Source organism: Haemaphysalis longicornis, unplaced genomic scaffold (assembly GCF_048455015.1).
Source record: "Haemaphysalis longicornis isolate Haplotype H1 unplaced genomic scaffold, Haemaphysalis longicornis Haplotype H1 scaffold_4, whole genome shotgun sequence".
Taxonomy (NCBI): Eukaryota; Metazoa; Arthropoda; class Arachnida; order Ixodida; family Ixodidae; genus Haemaphysalis; species Haemaphysalis longicornis.
The window spans coordinates 169,168,181-169,185,294 of record NW_027526361.1 but is presented as its reverse complement, the minus strand read 5'-3'; the positions used below and the strand labels follow the sequence as shown (position 1 = coordinate 169,185,294).

The 17,114-nt window shown below is 52.3% G+C and overlaps 1 pseudogene; it reads right to left on the bottom strand.

The window, feature by feature from the left end:
• Positions 1-7,807: 7,807 nt before the first annotated feature.
• On the bottom strand, positions 7,808-16,909 carry LOC144180092 (uncharacterized; annotated as a pseudogene).
• Between the last annotated feature and the right edge of the window lie 205 nt (positions 16,910-17,114).

The following is a 17,114-nucleotide window of genomic DNA, read 5'->3' as shown; positions in this document are numbered from 1 at the left end:
TCGCCCCATCAGACGGCAAACGCGATACGTCAACTTTACATCACGAGCGCATCCGTGGGTGTTTCGCGCTGCACCAGGTGCAAGGAATGCTCGCCCAAAAAACCTCCTGGAGCGTCGACGGCACGCCCCAACAACCCCTCTGGCGGCGTCTGTCACAGGCTGGGGTATGGCGGGCTCATAATGCCCCCACTAGCTTTGCCATTACGGTTTGTGGACCTGCCGCACCCCAGCCGCCTATGCAAGCTACGCACCACAATGAGTCTGCCGTGCTTCACAAGCGCTCTACCACGCTTGAAAGCATGTCTAATTGCCCCGGAGGTTCTGTCAGCTTGTTTCCGCCAGCGAACACAAAGGAATTCGCAGTGCAGGGCACCCCAAGCTACTAGCTGGCCCGGACGCTCCCTCAACGACGAACTAGACTGTTCCTCTTTCGCACAGTTTGACCTCGGACTGTCCACCGAACGTTTTGTGACCATGAACACACATTTTTACATATTGCTACACCACATCCGACTCTGCTTCATACTTCATTTTTTTCTATTTACGTGTATATACCTCCGGCTGCCTCTCTTTCATACATTTTACGCGTGCTTTCAGAGCCAATATTTTTATCACGCATTGCGCGCTAGGGGTGGAACCCTGTAGCGGCATCATTATCGTCAGCGCCCGCACCCCATCCTCGTCAGTAATGCAGATGACGCAGACAGAACACGATGGCCTCCAGGCTGCTCGGCTGCACTCTACGGGCGCTCTCTGATTGACGGGCCCATGTTGTCGTCCCCACGAGACTCTGAATAAATTAAAGCCCTGCCTCACCGTCACATCGGCCGCCTACAGTGGAAAGGTTCCATCAGCAGCTGGAGACTAGACTGATGGCACCGCTAAGTCACATTTTGGTGTATGCGCTACCGTTCGTTCGCTGGGAGTTAGTACTGCTTTGATGCTGCTGGATGCTGCTCGGCTAAACTGGTGCACGGAACAAAGCTTCATCTCCTAGGGGAGCTTTTCGCTGGCAGTAAGGAAGAAAACCTTTTGGCAAAGAAGGACGACGCCCGGCCACTGCGAGACGGCATCAGCAATGCAGGCACTGTTCCTCCGCGTCCGCCACCAGCACGACCAGCATGGCCCAGTAACTTTCGTCCTCTCACCTGTTTGCGAGGGACAACGCCGTATGCCGTCCACATCGGCGCCCTTAGGACGGACCTTTCAAGGGGCTCCAACGCGGAGACAAACCCGTTGCGATCGACTGATGTGGCTGTCACGACGTGTTTTCCTTGCACCGCGTAGAACCTAGCATACGTGACCACCTCAAGTTCCATCACCCCCGGAACCCCTGCACACCTAGTACAGACCAAACAAGTCATCAAAAGGTTCACGCGGAGGGACGGTGTACGAGACCTCCGTTGCGCATGAACTTGTGAACCGCAGTGTGACGTTCCAGTGCATCCGTTTTCCGCGCACTCACCTAGGGGGCGAGTACTGCGGCGACGCAATGCGGTGCTTTTGTGCGCGATGCCAAGAGCGCCTGCTCCAGTACGAGAAAGATATCTTCGAGAGAAGGCTGCACAGAAGATTACACCATCTTCCCGTGAGAAACCGTGATGAGGATACGAAGCATCGTGGCTGTTCTGTGTGGTTCCATTGTATTGCCGTTATGTTGAGTGATCTAGTATTTACTAGCGCCAGAGGGAATTCCGCGTCTGGGTCCACACCGGGGGCAAAGGCACACAAGTACTGTTGTGTTACGGTGAGTAGGCGGTGGTCGACGTTCTCGTCTCTGTGGTAGAATCGGTAGTCTCCGTCAGCGTTGGTGATATAAAGGTTGTTGACGTTGGTGCACCGGCTGAAAGCAACGTACACGCTCTCGTCTTCGCAGCTTTGTCTTCTTCTTCAGCGGTCCCCTACGGGAATATCACGACGGTGGTTGAACGCGAAGCTATCTCGTGATGGATTCTTCGGTTGGCCAATCCCTAGGGTCATCCTGCCACAATCAGCATCAGAGGCGCTGCGGACGGGGCTGGTTGATCTGCAAGTGGCGTGGCGCTTCCCGCCACAGCTTTCGCATGGGAAATTCAACATCCTCCTCTAAAGATTTCAGTTCGTTGTTTCCGTTGGCGTTCAGCTTCGCATGCCTTCGTTGTATCAGTAGCTTCCTGGCGTAGTTTGAATGAGTCAAGGACATAAGGCGGGTCCGTAGCACTGGCTCCTGTCCCGGTTTTGTAGCGTAGTGGGAAGACCACCGAGTACCTCCAGTTGCGGCCAGAAAGTCGTGGAATCAAAACCGGGCGCCGCTAACTACTTATTTTTATATTGTAGGGGGACAGGTGCGTACAACAGACGAACGCCGGACATAGCCCCGAGCAAGAGATGCTTTGCATCTAACTTTGCATCTAATAAAAGTCCAGTTGCTGTTTGGGAACGCGCGCTGTTCGCTTGGGCTCTATTCGGCTATAAAAAAGAGAGTTTGCAAATTCGGTAACTCTAGGAAGTAGTATACAACCAATGCATACTTCCCGTGGTGATATATGAGGCAAAAACTGCACTGCTGCGAAGGTTTCCACCTATGCGTACTGAATAGTTTTAGAGCCGTTCTTTCGGCTCACTGAACAGAACTAGATCGTCTGCCAATTAAAACTGGAACAGGTATTCCCTTTGTATTCTGGATAGGGCATCCTGGCAACCAAGTCGCCTAAATATGCCTTCCCGGCACGCTGTAAATAATTTGAGGGATACGGTGTTTGCAGGTCTCACTGCCTTTCTTACAAGAAGTTTCGCGCTTTCCTCGGGGAAGATTATCCTTCCCGTATATCCTTTATTTTTGCCGTATGAACTGGTGTAATTCGTTTTTCTAGCAGAGAGAGATAACTTTATTACACACCGGAAAACCAAGGCGGCTACCGAAAGACGGTACTTGAATGGACCACTAACCGTATGCAGAAAAACTTTAAAAATACTAGACAACGAATGGACTCGGATTGCCATTTCAGATGCGGTTTGAGATCAGTGCGGGAGGCGTTCCTCCTGCAGTGCAGGCGTTCCTCCTCTTTCTTGTTTCAAACTCCTGTTCCGCAAATTCGCCTTGTTCGCCTTCAAAAGCTATAAAGACAACATATTATTTAGGAAGGCAAATTTTGAATACAGTAATAAACTCGAAATGAAAGCATGGCACTCGAAGTACACTCAAAAACCGTCAGCAGAGGCCTGGCATGAGTGGACAAGTACCGGTAGAGGAATGCGGATGTCATGCATGCGCACTTTGAGGTAGTATGGTAGCTGTCCTGTGATAGACTGATAGTCCATGCTAAAACAAGGAGCTGGCCTTGGGGACGCCAAGCCGACGGGGAACAGCGGTGCACTTTTAAGAGCTTTTGCACGTTTTTGGAGCAGCCGTTTACCTTTTTTGACGTTCTGTTTTTTCATGGGGTAAACCTCGCATGCTGGTTCGGTTTTTTTACTTTCTTGCACCAAACGTTCCGCCGTCACGTGATCACATGAGCACTGCAGGGCTATCATATTTAACGCAAAAGAAAACTTAGGTGAAAAAATAACTAAGCTAAAGCTAAGCTTCGGATGCACAGACGTGCGAAAGCGGAGAATTGAAGATAATTTTGGCCGAAAACGAACGCCCGCTCTGGTCTTTTATGCCCTACAAGAAAAGTGGGCGCGCGTTAGGAAAACTGTCTTGGCGTCGCTTCCGTGGGCAGAGTGCCTCAGAAACAAGGAGAATCGCATCTCAGCGAATGGAGTAAGGCTTTTGAGAAGCCAGGCTCGTTGCCAGGCGGGTGTTTAGGGGGGCACGTGGTAGCAATTGCCTTCGCTCACATTCCCTTGTTTCTTTTGAATCCACGATGCCCTTGCACACATCAGCGTTCACTTAAGTCTAGAACCCGCTGCAGAAAAATTTTTTTCTGCCGGCAGAAATAGATTGCCTAGGGGATTGTTGTGATGGTGGGCCCTTTGTCATCGCTATAGAACTAGTGGCAACAGCATGTCATAACACCAGCCCTCCGCCCGCAAAAGCCTTTCTACCATCAGCAAAAACGTGACGAGTAAGGATATTGGTATGGCGGTGATTGCGTACTTGCGCCATTCCTTGGCAGCCTTAATTCGGCACACTTGCTCATTTGTGTGAAGTCGTTATGCTGCCTACCGTGTCGCACCAGTTTTCGACACGCCAAGCCAGTATGAACAGGATTGGAAAAGTATAATGGCGTGCAACTCCTTCTAACGACGACGATGCTTGAAGGCGAAGCTTTCTCGGGATAGATTCTTTGGTTGGTCAATCTCACATCGCGAGTATGTGCTTCTTTGGAGGTACGCGCCACTTTTCTAGAATGCCCGCAGCAACTCTCGCGTGTGCGCTCCGTAGGGCTAACGTTTGGGTTTGGGTGCACGGCGCGAATCGGTGCATGCAGCTTTACCTTCGCTTCGGCCACGTCGAAATGGATCAGTCGGATAGATGCCGTCCACATAGCGTAAAAGATCCAGGTTTGATTCCGCCCGCGAAAGCCGTTTTTTTCTGTCACTTCCGTCACGATCATTTATCGTCAGCATCAGAGAAAGTTTTCATTCCTGCAGGGCGTATTGACGTACAACGTCATCAGTGAGGCTACTAAACCTTCGTTTGAAACACAAGCACGCCCTAAGACAATGTTTTGATTCTTTTTTGAATTCATTTTTTTAGAAAACGCCATGACAGCTGTCGATCGTAAGGTCTCTAGAGAACAGCTCGTCTAGTCGGGAAAGCTTGCAGGGCAATGCGCTTCCTCGCCGCAAGAAAAAGTAGGACGCGTTTTCGGTGGTAAAAACGTTCTTTGTGCTGCGCGGCTTTGTGAGCTGTCTCCCCTTAGCGATTTACCTTTGAAATTCGCGCGTAGGGGTCTTGGTGTGGGCACAAATCAGGAGTGATATCAGTTGACCGCGCGGGATAACAGTGAGCGTGGGTGTAGGAGCAGTTTCTGTAGCGGACACTTGTTCAGCTGTCGCTGCATGGTTGTGTTTGCGTACTGTTCGTGAATTGAGTGAGGCCGTATATCTAAACCTCGAACTAATTTGCAGAAACTAAATGCAGCTTCTAATTCCCGTATCTATAACGCCTTTTAGCCGAACTAAACTTACTAAACTAAGAATAACCCAGAATCTCAATAGAGACAAAACACCATTGTCGCAGTAACCTGGACTTGCTGAAAAAAAAAAAGAAAGCTCAGCTTAGCTTAGCAGACTTACGGCTCCGTCGTAAATCTTCTCGCCATTTTATTTTCCTCAAAATGACCAACAATTATTTCTGCCGAGTAAAGAGCACTTTTTTACATCTCCCTCTCATATTTCCAGCCGTTCCGACCATAGGTATAAAGTGGGTGGGCCATCTTGCCCAACCAATCATTAGAGTGACTCCTTCTGCTGAAGGGCAAGGAGACACTCGAACATCCTGTACGTTCCAATTGTGTCCACCCTACCCTTGCTACCTTCGATTTCTTCATTTTGCAAGAACTGTAACATTACCGCTCAAAATTGTTGTTTTCGCACAGTTCCTTCTGTTTTGTGCAAAGCCTTCAGTATTTGAAAGTAGTTAAAAAATATATAGATAAATTTATCAAAAATAAGGAAACAAGCAAACAAACGATCAACTTAAGACGACGCAAAATTTCGAAGAGCACGCTCCCCTCCCGTGAGCTAGAGCCTGGCGCAAACTATTTGCGTGGCTCACGTGAACGCTACGCATCTCTTTGTAGTGGTGGCAGCTTCACCCGCTAACAGCGCTACTATCATCATCACCCATACATCCCACAATCATCAGCAGCGGTGCTTGCCCGGCTGCGTCAGCAGTGCCACGCCCCACGAAGATCGAACACGACCGAGCGCCTGGGCGGCCGCATGCCTACGTCACTCTCGAAGTTCCGGCCGGGGTTCGCACACCCGAATAAATGTAGGAGAGCCACAGTGCATCACCGAGTTCACGGCTCCCTTTCCTACAAGTGGTGACCCGGACGTGATCCCCGGCCAGCGGCACACCGACATGTTGACGTGGGGGGACCCGCCGATACCAGCGTTCGAGCCACGGCACGTCAGAGGATGGTTCTTCAAGTTCGAGGCTACCCTCTGGCTCAACCACGTCAGTGTACAGCCTCTGAAGCACTCCATCCTCTGCGAGACGCTTCCCCTCGAGCTCCGCTGAGTCCTCGCCCTACCACCGCCCACCGAAACACCCTGCGACGACCTTCGCGCTGCCGTGCTCGCGCACTACGGCTTCAAGGACGACTGCTTTCGGCCTGCAGCTGATAAGGTACCCGCGGGGTCCGCGCGCGCTTAGCTGCCGCACATCGCACCTTCTGCACCATCGGCGTCGTTTCCTGCCACCAGTGCCGCCATCGTAGACTCGACCACCAGCGCGGCAGCCACACATACACCGACGAGGCTCACAGCCGACGTCATCACGGACACCCACCGGCCGCAGCCCTCCTCCCCTTCTACCACCCAATGAAAGGGCTCCGGTAAGTGCTGCGTGAGCGTTCCATCCTTCCCAACCTGGTCGCCCGGTACACCTCCGTTGCACGTCAAGTCCACCACGACAGTGGCACAGAGCACGGCTCCACTCCTGTCGCAGCATAACTCGGGTGCAGCGCATGTAGTGGAACGCTCCGCGGACCCTGACAACACAGCCGCGACCCTGACTCTACATGAAACGCCCCGCGCCCACCCATCAACCGCGACGTGCAGGATTACCAGGAAAAGCCCGACCCACTGGCGACAGACGTCCAGCCTCCTAACTCACCGATGTCGCCACCAGAGGAGGGCGTTCCCGAAACTCGACGCCGACGTCGCCAACGACTTCGTAAGCACCAGTCGAGAAAGAGAGTTTCGTCACTGCCCCTGCTTCGGCGCACATCGACGAGCCGTCAGTGCCGTCTTGCCAAACAACGTCTTGCATGCCGGCTACGACCAGCGTTGTGGGCTCATAACCGTCGGCGTTCCGGGACGTGGGGGCCTCGCTGTAGCCGCTGTCACCCTGGGAGTCGTACGGCGGTTACGCGTAGAGCAAGCGCAACGATGTCGCACCAGACACCATGCTCAAACCGTCACTGCCGACAGTATAAGCCTCCTCGTACTGGCACGCGAACGCCAGTGCACACACGTCGCAAGAGTCTCGTCATGGAGCGCCCGTTCTACCGGCCCCGCCAAGTTGGAACTGTGGCTGCGGTTTATGCCTCTTTCACTTCGGGACTACTCCACCGTACACCAGTTCGTCCCACCTTGCGCTCCCAGCCAAGGCCACCTGAGGCCAATCAAAGCTCCGGAGGCCCACAACGGACTGACCAGGACTGTTCCCATAGTTTACCCGCGATTTGACCTGGACCGTCTAAGGACGTTTACCATGGATAGGCCTAGTTATCTGCACATAGCTTGTACTTCGGCTTCTTTCTCAACGGGCTACGCGCTAGGGGGGGGGGGGGGGGGAGCCCTGTAGTGGCGGTAGCTTCATTCGCTAACAGCGCCACTATCATCATCACCCCTGCATCCCACAATCATCAGCAGCAATACTTGCCTGGCTGCGGCAGCAGTGCCACGCGCCACGAAGATCGAACACGATCGAGCGCCTGGGCGGCCGCATGACTAAGTCGCTCTCGAAGTTCCGGCCGGGGTTTGCACACCCAAAAAAATGTAGGAGAGCCACAGTGCATCACCGAGTTCACGGCTTCCTTTCCTACACCTTCATAGCATCTGACTGACTGACTGAAAAACATTTATTTACAGAAGTTTGTACAGGGAGGGTGGAGAGCGGTCCTTAAGAGGCTGCCCCGGACAAAGACTAGGTGGGCTCGCCCTTACGGGGCCAAATGGCGTCGGCCGTGGCCGGGGCCCGCCCGACCAGGTTCCGTTGGGCCATCAGGTCAGCGCAGCCGAGCAGGGCTGCCTTCCAGTCCTCCCGGGAACGGTTGGGTAGAGGGGGCAAGTTTGGGCTTTTCTGGCACAACCTCACCATGTGGAAAATGTCAAAGGAATCTTCCTCACAGTGCGGGCACTTCCCCGTGCAAGCGGGGTAGAAGTGTATTGAGTGCCGGGCACAAAAGAGTTTTCGTATAAAGCCGAGGGAGGATGCGGTCCTCGGCCTTCTGAGGCCCCTACAGGGCTTGGGATAGACAGAATCGCCGGATTGATAAAACTGTGTGACGTCCTTAAAGGTGCAAGCGGGATTGGGTTCTAGGTCCGGATCGGTAGGGGATGAGGATGGCTCCCGGAGAGTGAGCGCGCGGGCAGCGGCGTCAGCGGCCTCGTTACCCTCAAGGCCCGTGCGAGCCCGAGCCCATATGATCGTCCGATTAGCGGGGGCACCCAGGTAGTTACTGTTTTGCAGAATTTTGTAAGCGAAGTGTGGAAAGCAACCCTGTTCGATACTGCGGCGGAACCCCTTGAGTCGGTGATAATGACCCGCGAGTCCTGATCTGCGGTGGCTAGACCGATGGCAATCTCCTCCGCGTGTGTAATATTGTGTGCACGGAAAGTGAGTCCGTTCACTGGTGTGTTTTGGTCGACGACCACGGCCGTGTACCAACCCCCGTGGTGCGGGCCGGAGGCGTCTACGTAAAAGACTCAGTTTTTTCGACCATAGTGGCGAGCCAATGCTTCTGCCCGCGCGACGCGCCGGCCACTGTGGTCATCTCGTGTCATGTTGGCCGGAAGAAGACGCACATGCACGGCATATCTCCAGACTTCGGGAACCTGTACGCGGTTTTCCGTATGTATTGGATGATGGATGTGCAATCTGGCAAGATGGCGGCAACCCGACGGCGTTTTAGAGAGTCTAGTGTATAGATTTGACAAGTGCGCCTCACGCACCTCCTTGAATGTGTTCACCATTCCTAGGCCTAATAGGCGCTGGATGGAGATGTGTAGCGGAAGGTCGAGAGCGCGCTTGTAGATTTTACGGAGAATGACCTCGAGTACGTTTTCGTCAAACCTGCGTAAGTGAAGGTTTGGAGCCGAGTACAAGACTCGACTGGTTACAAATGCATGCGCCAGCCGCAAGGCATCGTTGCATTGTAACCCCCGCACTTATTAGAAACCCGGCGGATCATCCGGCCCACCTGGTACCCCACTTTACGCAATTTGGCCAATGTTGTGTCTGCTCTGCGATGTTTGTGAGTGAAGAGCCCCAGTATTCTGATCTCATCGCGTTCGGGCATGGGTGCGCTGTGAAGGGACAGGTTGATTTTGGTGGTGCACTTTGGTGAGGGGCGTATGTGCACGAATTCCGATTTGGACGGGGAGCACTGGAGGCCACAGCGACGGTCCACGACGTTCGCCACTTGCTGCAGATTGGCCTCCATGCCTCCTGATGATGATGATGGTTGGATGTTTATGGCGCAAGGCCAACTGGGGCAAAGAGCGCCAAATCAATGGTCATTAATGAGGGTTGAAACCTTAAATACTAAGTAAACTCAGCAAAAACAAAAGTAAAATCACAAAACGACAATGAGCATGACTGGTGTATAGGGCCAGATTTCATTATGAATGATAGAAAATGAGGTTTAAAAACTTGACTTCTGACAACAACTCAAACACACGTTTCACGGAAACAATGGCATCATCACCTAGAAAAAACGACGGATGTAGGGGAATATGTAGTCTGTACAGTTCTCTGAAGTGTTTGTGTCGTGTTATGTGAAGTGCCTTGCATGTGATTAGTATGTGTACTACGGATAGGGCCGCTCCGCACCTACTGCACTGGGGTCTAGATGATCCCGTCAGCAGATACGAGTGCGTAGCATGGGTGTACCCTATCCGTAACCTACCCAAAGCGACTTCCGTGTGTCTGTTGTGTGAGTCAGCTGTGTACCGTCCCAAGTGTGGCTTTATTACATGTAGTTTGTTGTCTGTCTGTTCGTCCCAGTGTGTTTGCCATGTTCTGCGCAGGTGTTGTCTTACGTGTGGCTTGAGGTCTGTGTAGGGTAATGTCCACAGTGTTCCTGAGTGCAGCAGCACCGGCCCTCTCGTCTGCCAACTCGTTCCCAGAGATCCCTGCGTGTCCTGGGAACCAGCAGAGGACCAGCTCATGCTTTTGTGCATACACGGACATGATAGTGCAGAATACAAGATTAACTATGTGGTTTCTGGGGGGCTTGTGCGATGACAGTGCGCGAACAACACTCAAAGAATATGTGTATATGATGGAATTGGGAATGTGATTTTCAAGGATATGTCGTACAATCAGTAAAATTCCATACGCTTCTGCTGAAAAAATTGTGTGCACGCTCATGGTTCTGGCTGCATTGAAGTTTGGACCATGAGCAGCGCATGACACCATACTGGAGGTTTTAGAAGCGTCACTATAAAATTCTGCACATGTGTATTTAAACTGCAAAGACAGAAAGTGCTGCAGTATTGCAGCTCGTGGTACACGATTTTTGTCAAGTCTCATAAAAGAAAGGTCGCACGACACCGGGCGAACTTGCCAAGGCGGTAAACTGTTAGCAAAGGATGACCTGTACACATCTAAAAACGAAGCGCTCAGATCCGAGGCTTGCTCTCTCACTCTAAATGAAAAGGGCAGAGGAACGGATGGGCGATTTGCAAAGAGCAGAGATGTTGATGTATCGTTAAAGACAGGATAAAAAAGATGATTATTGAGTGATGAAATTTTAAAAGCATAAAGCAAGTCCATATACGTTCGTTGGTTCTCAAGGCTCCACTTATCGCACTCGACATACAGACTCTCCACAGGGCTAGTGCGAAAAGCACCCGAGGCGAGACGAAGCCCCAAGTGTAGCACTGGGTCAAGCATTCGCAACGCCGTTTTACTCGCCGGCCCATACACCACACTGCCATAGTCCAAACGAGACCCAACCAAAGCAGTATATAGCCGTAGTAGGAGTTCTTTGTCGGAACCATAAGATTGATGGGAGAGAACCTTAAGTATATTCATTGTTTTGAGACATTTATTTTTAAGTTCCTTGATGTGGGGAATGAATGTGAGTTTGTGATCAAACACCACACCTAAGAACTTGTGCTCCTTGTTCACAGGAAGCGACATGCCATTAAGATGAATGTCTGGGTCCGGATGGACCCCACGCTTCCTGGAGAACACAACGCAGGAACTTTTTGCAGCATTCAATTTAAAACCATTCTTGTCTGCCCAGCCGGCAAGTTTCTTTACACCAAGCTGGACTTGACGTTCGCAGATTGACATATTACATGATTTATAGGATATCTGGACGTCATCTACATACATGGAATAAGAGATTGTGGGTGGCAGTGCCTTACCAAGAGAGTTCATTTTTACTATGAAGAGAGTGCAGCTTAACACACCACCTTGTGGCACGCCATTTTCTTGCACGTGAACCCTTGAGAGTGCACCACCGACTCTCACTCGAAACGTTCTTTCTGACAGGTAACTGACAAGAGTGTTTAACATGTTACCCGAGACACCGAATGACTTTAGGTCACTGAGGATCCCGTACCGCCAAGCGGTGTCGTAGGCCTTCTCGAGGTCGAAAAACACAGTTACACAATACTGCCTATGCGCGAAGGCATCCTTGATGTACGAGTCAAGAGCTACCAGTTGATCGTTCGTCGATCGCCCCACCCTAAAGCCTGCCTGGCAGCTCTCGAGAAGACCGTTGTACTCGAGGAAGTACAGGAGCCTGCGATTTACCATCTTCTCGAAGAGCTTGCACAGGCAGCTCGTCAGGGCTATAGGACGATAGCTTGAGGGGGATGACGGGTCCTTTCCCTCCTTCAGGAAAGCTACAACTATAGCCTCCTTCCAAGAGTTTGGAATGTGCCCCGAAAGCCATATTTTGTCATATAGGTGTAAGAGTGTTAGAAGAGTGTCTGCGTGCAGGTGTTGTATCATTGTGTATGTGATGTTGTCTGGGCCTGGAGCTGAGGGTTTACACGTGCTTAGAGCAGCCCTCAGCTCATGTAGTGAAAACAGGGAGTTGTAAGAAGTCTGTGATTTGTTGCTGTCGCGTAGGTACTTCTTTTCACAACAGGCTTTATGTTTCAGGAAAGTGTTTGTGTAGTGTGCTGAACTGGACACGTGTTGGAAGTGTTGTGCGAGTGTGTCAGCCTGGTCTTCGAGTGTATCCCCTGTAGTGCTGACCAGAGGCAGGCTGTGTGTTTGTTGTCCCTTGAGTTTACGTATTCGTGTCCATACTTTCCTTGTGTATGTGTAGGAGTTTATTGATGTTATGAATGTACGCCAACTCTCTCGTTTTGCCCCACGGCGCACACGTTTTCCTAACGCCATGGCCCGTTTGAACAAGAGGAGGTTTCCCGACGTGGGGTACCGACGAAGGATACCCCACGCCTTATTCTGGGCCTCTCGCGCCCGCCTACAGTCCTCATTCCACCACGGCCTCCTCTGATTGCGTGGGGCACCAGCGGCGTGGGGAATAGACTTTTCGGCGGCGTCGAGGATGTGTGCCGTGAGGAGTTGGGTAGCTTCTTCGCCGTGTAGGTGTCCTATGGATGTGTGGTGTAGTTTGGATGTCTCTGTAAATGTATTCCAGTTAGCTCGTGCTCCATTGAACCTATTATGGGAAGATGGACTGCATGGGCCTTTACCTATGTATGTGAGCGAGGTGGGGAAGTGGTCACTACCGTATGGGTCAGTGCCCACGCCCCACTCAAGACATGGAAAGAGAATTGCAGAACCAATAGCCAAGTCAAGACATGAGTATGTGTTGTGTCCTATGCTATGGTATGCAGGCTGTTTATTGTTGAAAAGGCATGCTCCTGAATATGTAAGGAATTTCTCTATAAGGCGACCTCGGGCATCGGTGCGAGAAGAGCCCCAAAGAGTGTTGTGAGCATTCAGGTCGCCTGTCAGGATGTATGGTTCGGGCAGCTGGTCAACCAGCGCCTCGAAGTCAGAGCTTAAAAGTGAAACATCAGGAGGAATGTATATGGAGCATACCGTTATCAACCTATTAAATATTATCAAGCGTATTGCTACAGCCTCAAGGATAGTGTTCAGAGTGACAGGGTGGCAGGCTAAGGATTTCTGGGCAATTATGGCCACACCGCCAGAAGAGTGTGTGCAGCCATCCCTGTCCTTTCTGAAGACCATGTAACTATTCAAGAAATTTGTGTGCTTGGAATTCAGATGTGTTTCCTGAACACAGCGTGTGACGCCCAGATGGTGATGTCGTGGGCATACAGCGCATGCCCGATGCCTTCGACTTTCTCCAGCAGAGCAGGAAGCCTTGTCATTGCCAGAATAAATTGAAGGGTCGAGAGGACCGCTCCCTGTGGGGTCCCTCTTGGCTTGATTGGTAAGGGCCGTGTTCCATGTCCAGAATTCGAATGTATGATTGTCGGCCAGTGAGGAATTGCTTAATGTATTTGAAAGCATTTTGGCCGCAGTTCACTTGTGAGAGATGTGTTAGGATAATTTCATGAGTCACGTTATGAAAGGCCCCCTTCAAATGCAAAGCGAGCACCATCTTTTCCATTAACTTTCCCACACAAGAAGAAAGGGAGATGGGGCAGAGGTTGTCCGTGTCAATGGCTTTGCCCGCTTTAGGTATGAAGGTGACCACGGCGGTCTTCCCATCAATCGGGAGGGGTGTTTCCCCTAGCCAAATAGAGTTGATGTAAGCAAGGACCAAAGTGTAGGTAGAGCCTGTAAGATTGGCAAGTAGTTTCACAGTGATGTGTTCCCGTCCTGGTGCCGTTACTCGCCTCATTTTTTCTAGGGCCGCCTTCAGGTCGTATAGCTGGAACGGTTGATCCAGCTCCGCGTTCTCGCAACCTGCTTACGAGTACGCGGACCATCGGGGGTCCGACTGTGTGCTTAGTTATTGGTCTCGCAGTTTGCATGCCAATTTTGTCGTGTCCCCATCGAAGCTGTGAATCGCTCGTTTGGAGGTGCTTCTGTGTCTCTGTTCGAGCTTGGGTCGGATCGATCATGGGGCGGAAGAGGCGCCAAGTACTCTTGCTGGACAATTGTCGCGCGGCCGTGTTGCATCGGCCCTCCCAGTTGGAGTCGGCAAACTGGGCCGCGTACTCTGCCGCTCGCTGGGTTATCTCGGCGATGCGAATTTTTTTAGTTTTCGGTTGTCTTTTTGTCGGCACCACCGGCGGACGAGGCTGTGCCGAGCAGCCCCGTTGTGAAGGAGGTAGTTATCCACCTCCGGAGTCGCATCCGAGAGTTTAATGTGGGTTTCTGTGGAGCAAAGGGTCGAACGCAATTGCTGGGGCCAGGCGTGGTACCCTTGCTCCTTAATGGGGGTGAAGATAGTGTATGTTTGTCGAAATTTATTCCAATCGGGTAATTTTGCCTCGGCGTAAGCTCTTGCCAAGGGACGGGTGCGAATGGTGGTGTTGAGTATGCAGTGGTCGCTGCCGAGGGTCTCCTCGGTGTTGACCCAATCTCCATATTGGATGTTTTTTGTGAACGTAAGGTCCGGACATGTGTCCCGGGTCACGGAATTACCCACGCGAGTTCCGTATGCAGGGTCGGTGTGAAGAGTTAGGCCCAGCAAGGACATACGTTCCGCCAATCTACGTCCACGCCGCTCTTCACGCACATATCCCCAAAGTGCGCTGGGGGCGTTAAAATTGCAAACAATCACCAGGGGGTCCTTGCCCGCCGCCTTTAAGGCGCGGCTAAGAAGGTCTGCGAATGTAATGTTGGCTAGTCTCGGCGAGCAATAGATGTTTAGCACGTGTAGTGCGCGGTCCTGCTTGCGTAGCGGAAGGAGTGTTACCATCACGTACGAGAATTTTGGCTTAAGGTCAAGGTCAACTAAGTTGGCCGTGTAATTTGTATGCACGCAGATGCAGGATAAGGGGCCTTGCTGAAATGAAATGCGTGGCACCGCTGCCTGGCTCTTGAAGGGCTACCACAGCAGGAAGGTTTTCAAACGACGTGAGGAAAAGTCGGAAGTCGACCCGCTTTGTGTGGGACTTAAAGCCCCGACAGGTCCACTGGAAGATTTCAATGGGGTTGGCCGAATGGGATCACGCGTATTTCCGAATTTTAGGGCTGCCCGCCATGGTAGGTGAGGTTAACGAGTGATTGTGATGGCGGCGCTCCCGAGCCAGCAATAGCGACGTGGGGGTGGTCCTCCATTCACACGAGGGAGCAGCCGTCAAGATCAATCTGTCAAGATCAATACCAATCTGTCGTCGAGACGTTTTGGGGTACCGGCGGGACGCGTCCTTAATTAGGCCCGTTCGTTTGTTGGAACGTGCGACTTGTTGGCACGTGCCGCACGTTCCAACAAACGAACCGGCCTAATTAAGGACGTGTCCCGCCGGTACCCCAAAGCGTCTCGACGACAGATTGATCTTGATCGTGACAGGTTGATCTTGACGGCTGCTCCCTCGCGTGAATGGAGGGTGGGGATGGCCTCTGACATTTTCCCATCGCGGCTTCTACGAGAGTTGAGATTTGATTTTGGAGGCCAGTTATCACTGTCCGTACGGGCCTCAAGGCCGCTCATACGAGCCTCAAGAGCAGCTAGCGCATCCTTCGCCGCTGCGCCATACTCACTCTCCATTGCCTCTACTGCGGGGGAGGAGAAAGGCAGACTGTTTAGGTCTGCTTTGCATCGGCTGCTGCTAATTATTTTTGCAACGTTTCGGTTTGTGCTTGCAGGTTGCTCAAAATATTTTGCTCGGCTCTGCGCACCGAAGACGGGAGATTAGAGGGGGACGAGGAGGCAGCCCCGCCCGTACCGCTCAACTGCTTTCCGTTTTTGACGGCGTTGCCCCAGGCCTTGCCCCCCATCTGCAGGATTGCACCGTCGGCTACTTCCCGACTGCTCCGCTAGAGGGAGCTTGGTTGTCTGCCTTGGCATTGTCCTGGCGCGGCGGCTCACCGGGCTCATCGCCAGGCTGAAGCTGGCGACGTTTCTTGGCCTCCATCTGGGATTTTCTGCCGTTTGGGGCAGCCGCTTTGGAAATACAGTACTTGGCCGTACATGCTTGTGAGTTGGTGACGTGCGCTCCGCCACACACAGAACACACTGGCACACAGTCATGAGGGGCCCGCACTCCCTCCTCCACAAGCTGCACCTGCTGTACACACAGGGCACACGTATTCGGTATTTGGTTGGGACAAGCGTCCGTCCGATGGACGACGACACCGCACTTGCTGCTGGCCAGAATTGTTCGGTAGTAGGGTTGGACGGGGACATTGTGTCGGACATTGTTGGACATTGTGTCGTAGTGAACAAAGCGCGGCTTCGTCTGGCCAGCGAAGTTCATTTGTGCCTTGTTCGATGTTCCAAATTTACGCACCTGGACGATGGTGCCTGATCTCCAACACACGCTCTCGCGAAGCGTCTCCGTCGTATCTGTGTTGCGGACCACAATGACTCCGTGGCAAACATTGCCTCTATCTTGTTCCCGATCACTCCAAATATTGCCTCAAAGATTGCAAACATTGCCTCTATCTTGTCCCCGCGAAGTCCCCCATCACCTTGTCCGCCGTGTCGGGGTCCGGGATACGAATGACGATCAGATTTTGCTCTCTCGAGGGAAGAACAGTCAAAGTCTGAGCTCGCTCGGGCCCGAGGTACGCCAACGCGGTTCCGTACCAATTCTCGGAGAAAGTTTCATGCAGCGAGATGCAGTCACGGGGATTTACGACTATTACATAGTCGTGCGGATTGGGTTTTGGGAAGGGTTGAGGCTTCCGTTTGGTGATAAGCTTGACTTTGCGTCCAGAGGCATGCGAGGCGGGAGGCTGCGTCTTGTCTGCCGGTGTGCCGGACCCCGGGGTGGCGTCCGACGATGCCTTGTTGGCATTGGCTTGCGAGCGTCGTGCTACCGCGTCGTTGATAACTTGGCTCCATAGTCTGGGTGTAAAGGCAGAATTTGGCGTCTGGGAAATTGCACCCGTGTCCCATTCCATGGCATGTGGGTCGTATCCACGCTGGTTGGTCGTAGAGGTTGCCATGTTGCCTCGGGAGGCCCGTGCCACGCAACCGGCGTCAGCGTCGCCGTTTCGCTTACCGGCTCAACTCAACACTTCTTTGCATTACCTTCAGTTCTTTTAAATTGAGAACATTTCTTTAACTCACGATGTCACCCGGCGTTGGCGTGCCTCGGCGTCCGCAACAGCCGTTCCAGGTGCGTCCTCTCCCCCACTCTTCATCTCCCTC